This window comes from Myotis davidii, unplaced genomic scaffold, assembly GCF_000327345.1.
Source record: "Myotis davidii unplaced genomic scaffold, ASM32734v1 scaffold624, whole genome shotgun sequence".
NCBI classification, from domain to species: Eukaryota; Metazoa; Chordata; class Mammalia; order Chiroptera; family Vespertilionidae; genus Myotis; species Myotis davidii.
In genome coordinates, this window is record NW_006295731.1 from 660,916 (window position 1) to 666,915 (window position 6,000).

The window sequence follows — 6,000 nt, forward strand, 5'->3', positions numbered from 1 at the left end:
GGTAGGGAGAGAGGTTAAGAGATATAGTTTTCCCAGAAGAAAAAGGAAGTGGTGTTTAATGAACAAATGAACATATTATCCAATAATAAGGCATTGAGTAATTCTTTTCCATAATGTCAAAAGATGAAGCAAACAAACAAACAAAAATAAGCAGTAAAGTGATAGGAAGCAGAAAACACCAGAATAGACAACAAGTTTCTGAAGATTATGGCCATGTCTTATTCCTTGCTGTAATCCAAGGACCGATAACAGTGCTGATCATAGGGGAGATGCTCACATCACATTTATTGATTAAAAAGAGGAGTGAATTTAGGAGCATCTGTAACCCTTAAAAATATTAGGAATATTTTTTTTCACTTGCTTCTTTCAGTAAGCATTCTTGTTCCCAATTTTTGAGAAAGAAAAAAAAATGGTTTAGATTATATTTTTATGTCTTGTCTATATCTAGAATTTTAGGATTGTAAGTCAATTTGTGGTTGGGGATCAAAGTTTCTTAAGCATTTCACCAGTCAAACAAATCATTCCTCAGAACATACAGAAAATTTAATTCTATGAGGCCACCCAAAGTAATCTATTGCTCTTAACCACATAGTCCTTTTTCTTAAATATATACTTTACATAATGATTTATTGCCAATAAAAACAATGACTTTATTTTATGCAAAGGGTACTTTTATATCTATAATTATCATACTGGGTGGAAGAATAGGGGTTAGATTAACCTCCTTTACCAGGCACAGGGTGTGCCACTGTAGCAATTCCACCAGTACATTCAGTATGCAGAAATATTCAAGTTTCTGTCCTATTTTGACATATTTTCTATTAAGCCAATACATTGTGAGCTTCCTCCACCTCCTTGACACAGGGAAAGTGAGAAAATGAACAGGAAAAAAATGAGAATACCATTCATTTTCATCATGGAGAAATTATTTAACCTCCTGTGCCTCTATTTCCTCACCTGTAAAATGGGATAATAATACACATAGTGTTGTTATGAACACTGAGAATTAATGTGTGCAAATTGCTTAGAACAGTATTTGACACAAAATAAGCATTATATAAGAGTTACTATTATAATAATTATTTTTATACAAAACGGCACCACTGACCCACCATCCATGGGAAATTAATTTTTATTATAATTCCCAAGTGGTAGAAATTTGTATTTAGTTTCTTGCATGGCTGCCTGTAAGACTGAGGACACTCACTTTCCAGGTAGTTGGATGAGGCTAGAGGTGCATTCTGTGGTCATGGAACAGATCAGAATTAACTGACCCATACAAGAGACAAGCTTACAGTAACTTTGACCTTATTAATAATGTGTTCTGAGCCAGACAAAAAACAGAACTCTCAGAACATGGATTATTCAGATTTGCTGTCCATGTTAATTAGCATCCCCAGATGATTGCTTGATATTCTCCTTCACTTTGGTGTTAGGTGTACATAACACCAAAACATCTGGATGAGAAGTGAAAAATGCAGATGTTTAAGCCACATGATGGGAAACATGCAGATGTCTCAAATTTGGATTTGTCATTTTGTTCTTTGTTTTAAAAGAAAGAGAAGCCAAAAAAGAAAAAGAAAAACTCCTCCATGATTTGTCTGTTTCCTTAACCTGGATAAAATCAAGCCAGTTTCTTGCATAGAAATTTAAAATGCCTAAAAGCTAATTACAAAGCTTGTTGAAAATATCACTAGATGAGCGATGCTTCCAAAAGATATTTTTTTTTTTTACTTAAAAAATACGTCTGACCCATGACTAACATTTGTGAGAACTGATTACTTTTAGAGTGAGACAATATTTTGGAGGAGTTCATTATAATGAACTATCCAGGAAAGTATGGCTGGGCTGATACCAACAGTAAAGGAGAATTTGCTAAAGACACTCCTCAGAAATATTATTTCATAAGAGAAACTTAGCTCAACTAAATGACTAAGGAGTTAAGTACAGAATAATACATATAAATATCTTCTGCTTATGAAATACTCGGTTTTTGCTACCTGGAAACCAGCAAAGAGAGTTGCTATAGGCATAAACAAAATAGGTAGCTATTTGTGGAATATTCTTTGAAGAAAATAAAAATTCATGAGAAAGTCCCTGAAATGCCTATCATTGGTATTCTATAAAATAATTTCAACTAGGCTAAATAATGCTCCCAGGAAGTTACCACAATTTTTGCCTTTATGGCTCCACCAAACTTCTCTGTCCAAAAGTAAAGCACATTTACTAGATACTACGTTAACACAAGTATTAACTCATGCAAATGTAAAACTGAATGGGACCTTTGAGGCCATATATTTCAAACCCTTTATTTTACTTGTGGAAAAACTGAAACCCAGAAACTAAGTGACTTCTTCAAGTGACATAGGCTACAGAAGCCTATAATTATGGGATAATTGTTGGGTAAGTTTTGATAGATGGACAGAGACAGAGACAGAAAGTACAAAGGATTCTAGAACTCATGAAGACACTGGGAACACAGGAATTCTGGGAATATGCTGAAGATGGGAGTGGGAGTTAGTTGGACACCAAGCAGAAGACCCAACATGAGTAAGCATCACCTGTAAATAATTTTGTTAATATATGCAACACTACATAACATAAATAGCAGTCTTTGTGATTACTCCATCTTCCACAATGGTTAAAAATCATTGAGTATAATGTTGTTTTGGACTTGGATCAGCTCACGTGACAAATAAATATATAAAGTCTTAAGCCTTTACCTAAGGACTCAAATTATGCATCAAAGCACTAAGCTCAGGTTTGGGAAATTGTGTTTGTTTACCAGGTAGTGCTCAATTGCATAGGAACATGGTAAGCAAAACTACCTTCACATTCAAGTTAGTCTTTCCAGGTCTCTAACACTATCTTAGGCAATATATGTGGGGAAAATACAAATCAACTAACTGTTCTCAAATGCTTTGAAAAGCATAGATAAAAAAATTAGGAAATATTTTGTACACCTGGGTTTCCCAAAGTAGAAAAAGCAAAGAAGAATTCTCCTCAGTGTTTCCTGTCTTCTCATAAGTACTACCATATAATGAACAGAGGTCTAAATTGGGACGTATCTTCTTTCAAGTATAAGGACCAAAATCCACATAATTGTTCCCTGGTTACAATGATTATATTATGGTCATTTTGTCTAACACAGTGAAAATCTATTTGGCAATAAAAATGTGTGCATTTAAGAGATATATAGGATATCAGTATAGAATCCAACCATTACATTATACCCAACCATTTATCATTTCGATTTAAAAACAGTAATGCTGCCAGTGGAAACAGAAAACAAGTTGTCACTATTTTTCCTTGAGCATGATGGAACCACAAAGCCATAGACTAGGCAGTAAAATTTGTTTTAAAAGTTTAATATTTCAAGACAAGCTAGAATATTATGGAAGAAATACTGTAAACTACTCATCTAATTTATTTTGCACCAATGCCAGTTCCATGAAATTAGCTTCATTGTATTTAAATAATTATTTTTTCCTTCCCTTCTCTTCACATTGTGGAGGATAAGGGTCATTGAGCTCCCTTTTTTCCTTTTCAATTCTAGTTACAACCGAGGATGATGAAAATTGAAAAGCTAAGGTTAAACTTTATTCCTTCATTTATGGTAGTTCTTTAAATGTTTTATCTTCTGTACTATTGGTGTCCTTGAATGTTTTAAAACATGGAATATTAGGATTAAAAGGGCCCTGATGAATCTTCTACTTACTTTATTTTAATGATGGAGAAACTGAGAATCAGAAAGGTTAAGTTATTTGTCCAAAGCCAGAGAACTAATTAGTGACAGAGCTAAAACTAGAATCCAGGATTCTTGATTGACCTCTCTTTCCACTATTTTAATCAAGTTCTCAGCAATTCATAGATGTGATTCATATAGAATTTATCCACCCATCTACCTTTTTAGGTGAAGAGCAGCCAATGTTTTGCCAATTCATATATTTTTCCTAATATTTTTATGTCACATGGCTTCATCTGTGATATCCTAAAATGTTTAATTAAATATACTACATATACAAAAGAACCAGAGCCAGATGTAAAACTTTCTCCCCTACAACCACCACCACTATTTGCAAGAGTGAAGACATATTAGTTTAAATTATGAAAGTTTAATTTACCCTTAAATTTGGCCTTCTTATCCTAAGCAAGTTGGGCACATTTTAAGATATTGTAAGACATTATTTGGGTTCTACTATCCTGATTGAGATGAGTGTTTGAATATAAGAAGCACTATGAGCACCAACTCTAGGGCCAGACCATCTGGATTCCAATTCCATGTTTGAATGTACTGGCTATTTCATTTTGGGGAAGTTAGTTAAATTCTTAATACCTCAAATTCATCATCTGTAAAATAGATATGTGGAAGTGCTGATGATAATAGAGTTCGTTGACTAGGAATGTTGAGAAGTCAAAATGAGCTCATAAAGTGCTTAGAAGAGAGCCTCATATAGTGTACATGGCTATAATAGTGTTAGCTGTTACTTGCATTTTCTTCTCTGTTGTATGGGAGGTTGACTCAGCAAATTAATGCTAAAAAATTGTGCATCAACAGGGACTATTGTAATGGATTTGAATCATGAAATGTATGTATGGAAGGGTGCTGGTAATTTGCTAATCATGTCTATTCATTAAGGCCAGCTGAGTATATAATTTCCTTGAAAATATCATCATAGTTTAGCAGCTCTACCTAATACTTAGAAACAAATACAGGGAAGGAGCCAAAATGTGCAGACAAAGAAACATGTCACATATGAAAGAAATGGAAGTAGTCAAACTACAGTGGGGCCTTGACTTACGAGTTTAATTCTTTCCGTGACCGAGCTCGTAACTCCAATTACTCATGTCAAATCAATTTTCACCATTACAATGAATTGAATGCTGGGCTGATGTTGTGGCATTCGCTCTGACGTTCGCTGTGCCAACTAGCGGTGAGGTATCTGAAGCTGGCTCGTAACCCGAACTTTAGCTTGCAACTCAAAGCAAAAAATCAGCTGAGAGAGGGCTCATATCTCAAAAACTCGTTAGTCGGGACACTCGTAAGTCAAGGCCCCACTGTACTGGATACAGAGTTCAGAACTATGGTTATAAACTTACTCAAGGATCTTCATGACAGCTTCAAGGGACTTAGTGAGATTTTAAAGTTCTAAGTGAGAATGTCAAAGACATGAAAAGGACCAGTCAGAAATTAAGCATATTCTAACTAAAATAAGGAATAATTTACAGGGATTCAACAGTAGAGGATTCCAAGAATCAAATGAGTGATTTGGAATACGAGGAAGCAAACACAAACAAAGAAACAAACAGTGACAACAACAAAAAAAACACCCAATCAGAAAAGCAAAAACAAGAATCCAAAACAAAAATATGGAAATGGAGTAAGGAGCATCTGGGCACAACTTCAAGCATACCAATATTTGCATTATGGGGGTGCCGGAAGGAGAAGAGACAGAGCAAGATATTAAAAATCTATTTGAAGAAATAATGACAGAAAACTTCCCATACATGGTGAAAAAAATAGACTTACAAGCACAGGAAGTGCAAAGAGACCCAAACGAGAGGAACCCAAAGAGGCACACACCAAGACACAACATATTAAAATGCCAAATTTAAAGAAAAAGAGAATTCAAAGCAGTAAGAGAGAGGCAGTTAGTTACCTACAAGGGAGCACCCATTTAACTGTCAGCTGATTTTTTAACAGAAACTTTGTAGGTCAGAAGGGAGTGGCAAGAAATATTCAAAATGATGAATAGCAAGGACTGACAACCAAGATTAAGCAAAGAAAAGCTATTATTTAGAATTGAAGGTCAGATAAAGAGCCTCACTGACAAGAAAATGCTAAAGGAGTACATCACCACCAAACCAGTATTATATGAAATGTTAAAGGGTATTCTTTAAGAAGAGGAAGAAGAAGAAGAAAAAGATAAAAAATATGAACAATAAAAAGGCAATAAATACCTATCAACAATTGATTCTAAAAATCAAAATAAAGAAGAA